Source organism: Peromyscus californicus, unplaced genomic scaffold, assembly GCF_007827085.1.
Source record: "Peromyscus californicus insignis strain IS unplaced genomic scaffold, ASM782708v3 Scaffold_13__1_contigs__length_99412109, whole genome shotgun sequence".
NCBI classification, from domain to species: domain Eukaryota; kingdom Metazoa; phylum Chordata; class Mammalia; order Rodentia; family Cricetidae; genus Peromyscus; species Peromyscus californicus.
This window is the reverse complement of record NW_026294424.1, coordinates 79,039,927-79,053,165: the sequence shown is the minus strand read 5'-3', so window position 1 is coordinate 79,053,165 and position 13,239 is coordinate 79,039,927. Positions and strand designations below refer to the sequence as shown.

At 40.9% G+C, this 13,239-nt stretch overlaps 1 pseudogene; it reads left to right on the top strand.

The window, feature by feature from the left end:
• Window positions 1-8,749: 8,749 nt before the first annotated feature.
• Window positions 8,750-12,014, top strand: LOC128108774 (40S ribosomal protein S7-like; annotated as a pseudogene).
• Window positions 12,015-13,239: the final 1,225 nt, after the last annotated feature.

Below are 13,239 nucleotides of genomic sequence, written 5' to 3'. Positions count from 1 at the left end.
CTGAACTAGAAGACGAGAGAGAAGCCAAATCCACCCTTATCCCCCACTCACCCTCTCCTGTACCTTCGTGTGTGTGTGTGTGTGTGTGTGTGTGTGTGTGTGTGTGTTGGGGATCCAACCCAGGACTTCATACACATGCTGCAAGGCAAGTGATATTCAAGCCATGTTTTCTAACACCAAGTTATATAGTCACCTAGAAATTTTAGAATTATAATTATTTCCACATATTAGTGGTACAAATTAATCTTTCATTGCAACATTGCTATGGATGATGCATTCATATTGTTTGATCACTTTTGGATGATTGCTGTGGGATGGTCTGTATGGCAAATGTGTTGCTGATTAGTCAATAAATAAAACACTGATTGGCCATTGGCTAGGCAGGAAGTGTAGGCGGGACAAGGAAGAGAATAAAGCTGGGAAGTGGAAGGCTGAGTCAGAGAGACACTGCCAGCCGCCATGATGAGAAACAGCATGTGAAGATGCCGGTAAGCCACGAGCCATGTGGCAAGGTATAGATTAATGGAAATGGATTAATTTAAGCTGTAAGAACAGTTAGCAAGAAGCCTGCCATGGCCATACAGTTTAAAACCAATATAAGTCTCTGTGTTTAATTGGTCGGGTCTGAGCAGCTGTGGGACTAGCAGGTGAGAGAGATTTGCCCTGACTGTGGGCCAGGCAGGAAAACTCCATCTACAGATGATCTTGGCAAAGGAATGAATTTTGGATGTATGTTCATCATCTTTGTTAAAAAATAAGTTTTATTTTTGGGTTAGCTAGAAACCAAATTTGGAGTATCTGCTATTACCAAGGAGGTTCCATTAGCTTACATATTAGGCCAGTAGGTGGCAGTCCAATCTTGTTTATTAAAGGACTCAACTTTTGACTAATTGGTTAATTTTATGGGGGTGTTGGAAGAACATACATCACATCTAGTTTATGGGACCTCTGGCAACTATGCCTCAGTTATCCTAAGAAGCCCTAGTGAAATGGATAAAAGTAATTTAAGGATTGGAACTAAAGTGCTGGAGGGAAGAGTTGGGTATTTGTTTTTTCGTGGGGGAGTACTTTGACTTTGTAAGCTCTTTACAAACTACTAAATTATTTAGTGCAGAAGACTTCAGTCCTTCATTTTAAAGCTCATAGGGAGGTTATTTCAAAACATCACGACAATACTTTCAAGTTATTTAATTCTAAGTAGAAATATAGATTTCAATGATTTTAGGAGCGAGAAGAGGCACCTTGTTAATTTATGAAGAACTGAGCCAGGTATAATGGCTCATACTTGTAATCCCAACACTCAAGAGTCAAGGCAGGATAGCTAAGAGTTCAAGGCCAGGGCTGTGTGAAACCTTTGTCTTAAAAGGAAAAAAAGGAAGGGAGAAGGAAGACAGCCGTAGCTGAGAGAACTATCGCTTTCCCATCTAAAATAACTCCTTGACCTAGTCATCACACGTGTATTGCACAATATAGCCAGCGCTGGACACCTGTCACTCTGTTTGATACGGCAACATTCATAAACAGTGTTTTCTATTCCCAATCCCATTTTCTCTTAAAAGAATAAAAGCATTTTTAATCTTTATGAATGCACGACCAGAAAAGCTGTTGAAATGTAGCAGAAAACCAACAATTCAGCTGAGTTTTGAGCACATTTACCTCATTCATTCATTCATTCACTCAACAAGTACTTGGTTAGCTCTCTTTGAGGACTAGCTACTTGAGCTATAATTGAAATAGAAAACAAATGTGATCTTTGTCCTTAAATACGGTGTAGAGGAAACCATAGATATTAAAAACACACCAATTACTGTAATCGGGAAAGTATTCAAAGGAGACCAACATGACTTTTCAAGGCTGTATAGTAGTAATCTTATCTCTAACTTTAGTATTTTCTGTGGGAAATGGTGTGTTGTTTTATGTAGTGAATCTACAACACAAAAGAATACTTACTGTGTTGAGTCAACAATCCTATATTATCTCAGAATCCCTCTGGGATGATTAATATTGATGTCAACTTGACAAGATAGTGGGTAGCTTCAGAGAAACCTAAGGCCATGTCTGAAGAGAGTGTCTAGCCTGGGCTAGTTGAGGTAGGAAGATCCCCTCTAACTGTAGGCCACACCATTTCGTGGCCTGTCATCCCGGAAGTGAGCGGAGCACGAGCAGTCATCTCTCTTGGCTCCCTGACTGTGGACACACTAAGCAGCAGCTTCATGACCTTGCAGCCATGGTGTCCTCACCATGATGGGCTATCCCCTCAAATTGTGAGCCCAAATAACCCTTTTGTCCCTTAAGCTGTTTACCTCGGGTATTTTGTCACAGCAACAAGGGAAGTAACTAATATATCCTGCTCCCACCCCACCCCCATGAGTGGTGGCTCCCTGCCACCTCCCTTTCTCCCTTCTCTCCTTTCTATCCCGGCTCACCGAGAATACAGAAAGCCCACGGGTTTAGCCGTGATGGTTTGTGAGTAACTGCCCGGTGGAAGGGACTTTGTAGTATTTAAGAACATAACTCAGTGAGGGAGTAGCTGCTCCCCTACATTTCTCATCACCTCTTCAGGTCTAGCCTATTTCTGGCTCTAGGATGGGCTTTGTTGGGTGTCAATAGAATATTCCCCTATTGCATAGGCAGGAGGTCTTCAGCCTTGTCTGGGAGTGGGAAGCACCTACTTTCTCTACTTCAGATAGGGTATTGTTGGGCACTTAGAAAGCTGTTTGTAAAGAGGGTTACTGACCATTAGCCATGTGTCAGAGGATATCATCAGGTAGGTAGTCACCTGTCTTTTTTGATAGTATTAGGAGGGGCGTTTAGAGAAAACCTCTCCCTACATTGCTCTTCTTCAGCTTGAAGTAGTCAGTAATCAAGGTGCTATGTTTTGGAGGCGGTACATTTGCTGTTTTCTAACTCTGAGCAAATAGAGACAAAGACAACTTTCCTTCTTAGTATCTGTCCTGTGTCAGACGTGCTCGTCTTTGTGTTCTCACACTCTAGCAGGACCCCAGGGGCAACAAATGTTCTACCTATCTTTAACTGGATCACGAGATTTCTAAAATTCATCCCTGATGCAGTTACTCACAAACCCTCGCTGCTGAACCTGTGGGCTTTCTGTGTTCTTGGTAAGCCACTCAAGTAAGGTGGGATAGAAAGGAGAGAAGGGAGAAAGGGAGGTGGCAGGCAGCCACCATTCATGAGGGGTGGGGCCGAGGCAGGATGCACTAGTTACTTTTCTTGTCAATACCTGCTTGACAAGAACTGTGAACTTCCTCACATCCAAGCTGATGAATGAAGTTAGTGAGGTGGAAGGAGGGGAGGGTTGATCTTTTCCTTCTTTTGGCTGTCATCCTGCAACAAAAGACAGATAGCGCATATAAGCCTGCTTGATGTAACTTTTGTATGACACAGGAGTCTTCAGAAGGAAAAGAACATCCAAGGAAAGGCTGGACACAACCTGTTTCTACCATGTTTGGTGAAGTGTGGAAAGTCACAGGCAGACGTGTTACAACAAAGAGTGAGCAAAGCCTGTATAATTGGAGTCCTCTCTGGGTCCCTTTATGGTTGGAAATAAGAGTGTTTCTTCTCTATGGGTGTATCAAAATTGCTTCTTAAAGGACAGATTTATATCCAGATCCAAGGGAAGGTCACAAGTTTCTTCCTGCACACACACTTTCTCAGTTTGCTTTATTAAAATAGTATGGCAAGTCATATTTTGCGATTCCGTGTTCAGAGCTCTATCAGGGACAATATTTGCATCATTAAATAGTGTACTAAAGGAATTACATAAGATAAAAACTTTTCATAAAATTTATCAGAAAATTGGATCATACAAACATTTATAAGAACATGTTTGCTTTGCTTTTTTTTTTTTAATTTTTTCAAGACAGGGTTTCTCTCTGCAGCTTTTGAAGCCTATCCTGGAATTCACTCTGTAGACCATGCTGGCCTCAAACTCACAGAGATACACCTGTCTCTGCCCTTCCGAGTGCTGGGATTAAAGCGTGTGCCACCACTGCCCAGCACATGTTTGCTTTTATAACAAGCAAGCATATATGCAAATATATATATATAAATATAGATATATATATGCTAGAATAATTAATAACCAAAGATAACCTGAGACAACATTGAAATGTTGCACACATCAAGGACTTTCTTACCATATGGCAGGATACCAGAACAGACTATGAACATACTTAATATACATCCAAATAGTTAACATCAGTGGCAGTGCAGCAGAAGATAGCCCAGAACTACAACCTAAGGAGTTGCCTTTTTCTTTTAGGGTCCTCCACTAATGGAAAGCCAAATCCTTGACTCTATCACAGACAAGAATTACAGGATGAGCCAGTACAAAACAAAGTTGGACTTTACTGAAAAGAGAAAGGTACATATGAGTATGTGGGTGTGGGCTTCTCAAAGAAGAGTCACAACTAAATGTCTTAGCCATAGCCATATGCCATTTTGGTGTCTCTAAAGTTACATTTCAATGGGTTGCTAACAAATTTTATTTGTTCTTCCTTTCTCCCATCCTTCAACAAATGAGATTTAGGGTAGCTCTTGAGTTGTCTTGGATGACATTAAAATCTGATTAAATAAAACCAGGAACCACTAAGGTGGCACAAGGAGGATAGGACATAGGGTTTACTCTATGTGGGGTTCCTGAGGGTTTACTCTATGTGGGGTTTCTGGTGAAGTTATTAGAAAATTGAAGGTTTACAGCTGGGAAAGGAGGAAGGCCATACACACTTAGGCCTTAAGAATGGTTCATTGCTTATATACCTCTATATAAAATAAATATTCCCATTTAGCTCTTTATCCTACTGTGTTATATCTACCTTCCTTGAAAGCACCTCACAATAACCCCTTACTAAATTTCTGACCTCTATGAGTTTTCAAAATGGAACACATATCTGAAAATTCAAAGCTAACATCCACAAATTTGAGAAAACATGATATTTGATTTTCTGTGTCTGGATTGCCTCACTCAGAATGATTGTTTCCAGCTCCATTAATTTACCTGTGAATTTAATAATTTCATTTTTCTTAACAACTAAATAATATTTTATTGTGTAAATCTACTGCATTTTCATATCCATTTCACCAGTTGATGGACATCTAGGGTATTTCCATTTCCTGGCTAATGTGAACAGAGTAGCAATAAACATGGAAGAGCAAGTCACTTTGTAGTACAGATGTCTAAGAGTTGGATAGCTGGACCATCTGGTAGCTCTACTTCCAGATTTTTAAGGAACCTCTACTTCACTTGTGTAGTGGTTGTACCAGACCATGCTCCCACTAGAAGTATTCTTTTCTTACATCTTTGCCAGCCTCTGCTCTCTCTTCTTTTCCTAGGCCATTCTGGCTAAAGTAAGATGAAATATCAATTCAGTTTTAGTTTGCATTTCTGTGGTGGCTAAATACGTTCAACATTTAAAAAAAAAATGTTTTCCAGTCACTTGTATCTCCTCTTTTGAGAACTCTTTGCTTAGATTCATGCCCCATTATTTCATTTTGTTTATTTTTAATGAAAACATAAGATGCAATGTATTTATTTTTCCTGAATCTACTTAGGCTTTACAGTGAGAAGAGTGAGTGGTTTAGTCTAGAATTTATAAAGAAAGATGGGAGCTCTGAAATGGAAAACTCCAACAAGAAACAGATATTGTTAAAGATGAGGGAGAGATTGACCTACAATCTATGATAACGGAAATGCTTCAGGAAAAAAATACACAGAAGACAAAAAGAAAGTTAAATGAAATTAACATATGAAAGGATCAGAATTTCAATGAACCCATGCTTTCCTCCTCTCCTTGGTTTCTTTGGGAATATTTTCATATCCATCTGGCAAGAGTTCAAGTTTACTACTAGCTACAGACCTCACACAGAAAGCGTGTGTGAGTTCAATTTGCCCACTTGGTAGACTTTATTTTGTAATGAGTTAACTAATATCTGGGAATTTAAAATTTTTTAACATTTTTATAGAATATGAGAAATAATTCTTTACTGTGGAGATGGAATTCTTTCTGTGTGTAGTTTGAAACATGTCTTCAAGTATCTAAGTAATGGTTAGAACCACTTTTAGTTCCTATGAGGTAAGCAGAATAGGAAATCAGGAGAATTTCCATCTTTATGCTATGCCCCATTTTTTAACCACATTGACTGTTTTCTTGGTCATTAATTTTTTGGGTTCTTTGTATGTTCTAGGCATTAACCCTCTGTCAGATGCATAAATGGTAAAGATTTTTTCCTCTTTCTGTAGACTGCCCCTTCTCTTGGATGATGGTGTCTTGCTATACAGAAGGTATGTGGGTGGAAGTGGGCATGACATCCTACCTCTAGCTGAGAGCTATGGGCATTTGGTAGCTGCTGGGAGAGTGAGAGTCAGTATTCTTTAATGATATGACCCCATATCGGTTGACCGTGCTGATGCAGGCCCCACCCCCAGGAGTAGTTGGGCAACATAAGCTGGACCTGATGAGGGGAGGAGAGAACTTAATGTGGGTGGGTGGGGGGCACAGGGAGTAGATATGGGAGGAGTTGGAGGAGGGAGGTATATACGATAAAATGCATTGTATAAAATTCATAAAGAGTTAATAAAATACCTAAAGAGGGAAATATGTGTTAACAACATTCATAGCAGATGTTAATTGTGTTGCAATTCTTGATTCTCAGTTCCAGGAGGCTTCAGCTAGCCTCAGAGGGGCATCTTTCCTTTCCCATGTCCCTTAATTTTCTGTCATTCTCCCCTGCCTCAATACAGATGTTAAAAACTTATGACCTTTAAAACTTCCTTGTCCTCCGTAATTGATGGGATTAGTAATTAATCCTGATGTATCTGCCTGTCCTCTCTATGGTTTCTCTGATTTGTAGCGTTTCTGTCTGTAGCGGTGGTTGTCTGCGTTTTACCCCTGAAGCACCACTTCTAATAGGCAGCAGGTAACTGCTAGGTACATACCCCCTCCCCCAGGGCACTGCCAAGGGGGATCTCTTAAGACCTGGAATACATATGTGCTGGTTCTCTTGGCTACCTCGTGGTCCTGGATGCTGGATGCTGGTACTGCGGACCAAGTCAGAGTTCTCCAGAGAACCGCGTTGGACGGGGCCTCAACTTTCTTGGGCCCCACGACCAACTCCCTTTTGCTTGTTGTAAGTAAACCCTAAATAAACCCCTTTGATTATCAGATAAACTCCATGGAATTGCCTCATTATCTGTCTTTTCAAATATGAACAGTTTCAGTGAGGATTTGTGAGTCTCTTTACACAGAGCAGAAGGAATGATGGTGCTTGAGTCTTTAGTGAGCTGGAAAGCTCTGTGACAGACATTCCACTTTCCAGAGATAGGACAACTCTTTTCCTATTACCATGCCCATCAACTTGTCCTTTCTGACTTTGGAGGTTGAAAGCTATAACTTAACCATGTAAATCTGTGATCACAGCACACTCTCAATCTGCTCCACTATTGTAGCCTGGTTCAAAAGAGAGACTGCATGCTGCAGAAGTGCTCTGCAAAGTGTAAAGTGCTGGTTAAATGTGGGTACTATTATTCTACTCAGGAAGAACACTTAGCTCATTGCTTAGTAATGGTGAGGCAAACAGTGTCACTAAATAAGACAATATAATGGCCTTAAGAGGCTCTCATTCCGTTTCTCTTTTTATTCAAGCACACAATTGCATTCTAACACTTCACAGACAGCCTGAAATGGGTCCTGTGGAGGCTGATAAGGAAAATTAGAACAAGGAGCTATTTGAGCCCTCATTTTAATAACCAAGTCAAGGAGCAGGCACTTTAATACTGGAAAGAAGGAACACTCTCTCTTAGTCCTCAGCAGGATAATGACTCCATTACTAAACGTTCCTTCCATAATAAAGGATGCAGCTTAGGAAGGAGAAAGATGCCAGCCCCATCATGGATAAAAGCAGTTAGTATGTATGGATAACGGTAATTTTAACAGACTTAAAAAAATAGAAATCTCTGGCTATAAATGGGCCTCAGTTTCACAAATACCTGCTGAGTATCTATGCCTTTTGATTGAATTTGCCTTTGTTTGAATGGATACTTACTGGTTTTCTTCATCATTCGTGTGTGTGTGTGTGTGTGTGTGTGTGTGTGTGTGTGTGTGTGTGTGTCTGTACATGTGTAATTTTGATTGTACTTTAGTATGGGAGACTGAAAAGTACTTGTGCCTTGTGTAGGGAACATGAGAGAAGCCCAAGGCCTGGGTTTATGAAGGAGTAGGCATGTGCATGGAGGCAGGGACATTTTTCTTTCTGTTAATACTGAATCTCAGTGAGCAATGGTCTGAAAAGCTTGAAATAAAAAATTAAGTGCTTCTAAATGGACTGTTGAGAGCACCGTTAATACCTACCACCCAGTGCCTGGAAGAGAACAGATGTTCAGAATATTTATGGCAAAGTGAACAAAATAAATGAGTGACAACTTCATTCTACAGTGACAAGGAAAAAAGAGTGCTGTAATGCTTGCCTCCGAAGCTCACAATGTACTACTTTTAGAAGGTTTGCACAAGAAGCGTACTCTGTTCTTATGTCCAGTGTTCTTAGTGATGATAATTCCTTTTTCCCATTTAGCTTCAAATCTGTGAGCTGATACAGAGCTCTCAAGTCAGTGAGTCAGTAACAGAAAATGCTTGGGGAGGAACCATTGAACATCCTGTGTGTTGAGGTTCTCTTCACCATGGTCTCAATGTGTCCTCTACAAAGAAAGGTCATGGGATGAAACCTAATCACTGAGATGGGAGTATTTGGAGAGAGGGACTTTGTGGGGAGACCAAGTCACTACAGCACAACCCTTATCAATGACATTGGTGTACTAATGAAGGAGGACAGAGAGCTGCCTTGTCTCCTTCAGGTGAGCAAATATCGAGGTGTGATCTAGGTGCCAGACACCAGATCTACCTGTGCATTTTGACTTCACAGCTCCCAAACTGTGAAGTGTAAGTTTCTATGCTACCTCATCTACAGCATTTTGTTAAGGTGCTCGCACGACTGAGACACTTTCCATTATGTGTAGTCTGTGTATACAGGTGCTTCTGAGGTAATACAGTTAATAGCTGGTGCCTGGATATACAAGCGGGCTTTTCTTTGGCTCTTGGCTAGATCCTTACCTTGCTCTTTGATTGGAGTAAGTTATTTAACTTCTATGGGCCTCCTTGTAAAATCTAGCTAAGAGTAGTGCTTTCTTTATAAGATTGTTGTGCAAACTTTGAGGAGATCTGTATAGAGAACTTTTTTTTTTTTGACTCAATACTAAATAATTTCCCAAGGTGAAGTTAACATGTAGCTGCTTATGTGACATGGAATGACTTCTGTAAAGACCAGTTATTCCCTGCCTTTCCCCTCAGAGTCTAGCATACTGTCCTTCGCTGACAAGGATAGATAGACTTGCCTTAATGAGGCAAGCCGAGTAATAGTAGGCAGCATAGTTTTTAAACCTCACATCTGGAAATGATTAAATTGAGACTCTTCTATAAATAGGATATTTTAGACATAAAATTTAAAATTTATTTCTTGGAGCATATCGAAGATTCTGATTTATATCAGTAAACTTATTAGACTTTTAAACTTCTTTCATTGCATATTTAAAAATACTTTCATTTTTACAAAAATTTACTCTAGGTAACTCTTGAAGTAGACACGTGAAAAGAAAAAATTTAAGTGGTGTAGCATGAATCTTAAAAGATCTTAAAATCTTATTAATAAAATCAAACCTGGGGCCAGTTATTGGGGTGAATGCTGGAAGGTCAGAGAGAGAGAACAAGCCACAGCTAACCTCACCTGGCCAACTTCTCAGCTGATCTTGTTTCCTCAGCCTGGAAGCTTCTGTGTCCTCATCCCAATGGCTCTCAGCTGAACTGCTGTTCAAAATCCTGAACGCTTAACCAGCCCAATGCTTCTAGTTTCTGGTCCTCACTCCTTATAAACCTTTCTGCTTTCTACCACCACTCTCTGGGATTAAAGGCTGCTTTCTGGGATTAAAGGCATGAGTCACCATGCCTGGCTGTTTCCAATGCGGCCTTGAACTCACAGAGATCCAGAGGGATTTCTGTCTCTGGAATGCTAGGATTTAAGGCGTGTGCTACCACTGCCTAACCTCTATGTTTAATATTGTGGCTTTTCTGTTCTCTGACCCCAGATAAGTTTATTAGGATACACAATATTTTGAGGAACACAATACCACCACAAAGCAGACCTATGTTCTCTCAACTCATAAAACCGAAGCATATTTTCCATAATGCTGTTTGGATCTGCATAGGTCGATGAGATATAACTAAAGCAGACATACTATTTGTGACATTTTCATTAAACACATGATTATAAATGCCATTGTTAGCTCTTACCAGTCTATGTAAATGACAGTATTTTATTTGTTCAATTTAATACTTAGAGTGTGTTTACCTGTGCCCTCCTCAGAAGAGTTCTGGTAGGTATTATGATTGCAGCCGTTTTAGAGATGGAGAATGTAAGGGACAGAAAGGCTGAACTACTTGGTGTAATTCCATCAGTTTGTAAGGGCACAGCCAGGGTTTGCATATACTGCCTCCCTACTAAATTTTTTTCCCTTCTCCTTCCAAATGATTGCATGCTCTGTTCTTTCTGTGCATATCTCAAATGCTCTATTCATTCCCAGTGTTTTTCTGCATGCCTGGTAAAAGAGTTTCTCTCCTTCCACTCTGCCTGGAAGTGCCTAGCATATCACCATTTTTGTCATGACTGTTCTGGGATGTTCGTGCCTCTGCTATCTCTCTCTCAGTTCGGGCTGCTAAGAGCTACCACTACTCTTCATTTTATTTCTCTTCCTCAGCTCTTTCTCTTAAACTCTCACATTTTAAACCAGGCTGCCTCTTGGGGCAGAGTTTATTCAATTTCAGAAACTAATACAAGGAAAGCCAACACAGGGTCTCACTTAAAATTGGCTCCACTCAGACTGGTGTTCAAGCTGATACCCTTGGTTAATCCTCACGCACGGTAGGAAGTTTCCTCCTTGCCAAAGTTATGACTTGTCTCCACTGAATAGGTGTCACTTTTCAGCTCACCATGCCCCTAGGTTTATACACTTATCTCACAGTAAGCTTGGTTTTTAATTCTCAGTTTTTGTCTTAAGTGGCCCTTTTCACAACATAACTGAAGAAACAGCAGCTGCTTCCTGTAGGAGATACTCTACTCCCAAGCACAGTATTGGGAAGGTTACATAGGAAAGTCACAAGATTAGAAAGTATAGGCTAATGTCTCTTAATAACATAGATAGAACAGTTTCAGCAAAAGTAGCTTAAATCCCTAAATATCATATAAGCATACATCATGATCACCTAAGTTTATCCTAAGAATGCTGAATTTGCTTACCACTGTGGAATAAATCCATTCAATCATCATATTAGCAAAGCATGTACAGTACTTTCTAAGCTGGACTCACGAAGGTGAGCTGGTGTTCAGCTGAGTGCCAATATTGGGAAGCCCAATGGCAGGAAGCTGGAGGGGTTGAGTGCAGTGTCTCTTGGGCACTGTTGGAGCTGAAGATGAGCTCAGACCTCAAGGCACAGCTGTGGGAACTCAATGTCACCATGACAGAGGAAACTGAAATTGGTGGTGGTCTGGAGGCTTTCATAATTTTGGACCAGTTCCTCAGTTGAAATCCTTACAGAAAATCCAAGTCTGGCTAACAAATGAATTGGAGAAAAAGTTGCGTGGGAAGCCCATAGTTGTCTTTGCTTGGAGGAGGATTTTGCCTAAGCCGACTCAAAAAAGTCACACAAAAACTAAGCAAAAGCTCCACAGAACTCACACTAACTGAGGTGCACAATGCCACCCTTGAGGACTTGACCTTCCCAAGAGAAGTTGTGGGTGAGAGGATCGGCGAGTAACTGGACAGCTGTTGGCTCAGAGTTTGGTTATACAGAGTGCATCCGAACGATAGGGAGAGCAAGGTCCAAAGTGTTTTTGTACACCAGAAGCTTGCCAGCAAGGATGTTAATTTTGAATCCCCAGAGTTTCAATTATAAACAGAAATGACTAAATAAAATGTCATCTTAAGCCGGGCGGTGGTGGCGCACGCCTTTAATCCCAGCACTCGGGAGGCAGAGCCAGGCGGATCTCTGTGAGTTCGAGGCCAGCCTGGTCTCCAAAGCGAGTTCCAGGAAAGGCGCAAAGCTACAGAGAAACCCTGTCTTGAAAAACCAAAAAAAAAAAAAAAAAAATGTCATCTTAAGGAGGAGAAGGAAGGTTGAGGGGAGGGAGAAAGGAAAGAAGGAAGGAAGGAAGGAAGGAAGGAAGGAAGGAAGGAAGGAAGGAAGGGGAACTCAAAACACCAACAGTATTTGTATGATCACCTCAATAGATACATGGAAATATGAAAAAAATCCAACATTTGGAGCTGGAAAGATTGCTTAGTGGTTAAGCTCTCTTGCTGGTCTTTCAGAGGACCCAAGTTTCATTACAGAATATTAATTTCAAAGAAGGGGGGAGAAAGCCCACTGACCAAAATCATCAAGGCCAAATTAATTAAAGCAAGCTTTTTTTTTTTTTTTTTTTTTTTTTTTGGTTTTTCGAGACAGGGTTTCTCTGTGTAGCTTTGTGCCTTTCCTGGAACTTGCTTTGGAGACCAGGCTGGCCTCGAACTCACAGAGATCCACCTGGCTCTGCCTCCCGAGTGCTGGGATTAAAGGCGTGCGCCACCACCGCCCGGCTAAAGCAAGCTTTTTTATTTGTATGTATGGGCTGCCTCCTCCTAAGGTGGGGTTCAAGAGGTCTGCATTGGACGTGGGCAAGATAACGGTTTTTATAGCTCAGGGGTAGGGGGTTTCCAAATGGAGGATTCGGCAGGCATGTAGGCAGGGTTATAGGAGCAGCATAACAAGGTTGTCATAACAAAGTAGTCATAATAATCTTTTGAAACAAAGGTAGGATTGTAAGATGCTCATAACAACTTTCTGAAACAAAGACATGGTTTCAGTTTCCTGGAACAAGCACTGCAGAACTATTTGTACTTAAGGTTACAGGTGGGACATAGCCCAATCCTTGAGAAATAGAGATTTAATCATAAACTGGAATGGACATACTTTGTCTTTACTATAAGATGACTTTCAAGCCTAAGATAGTAGTAGGCTGATTCATCAAGAACTCATGTCCAGTGGCTCTGGAAACTCCAGCACTAGGGAACACAATGCTCTCTGCTGTCTTCTGCCAGCACCCTCACACATGTGGTACACACACACACACACACACACA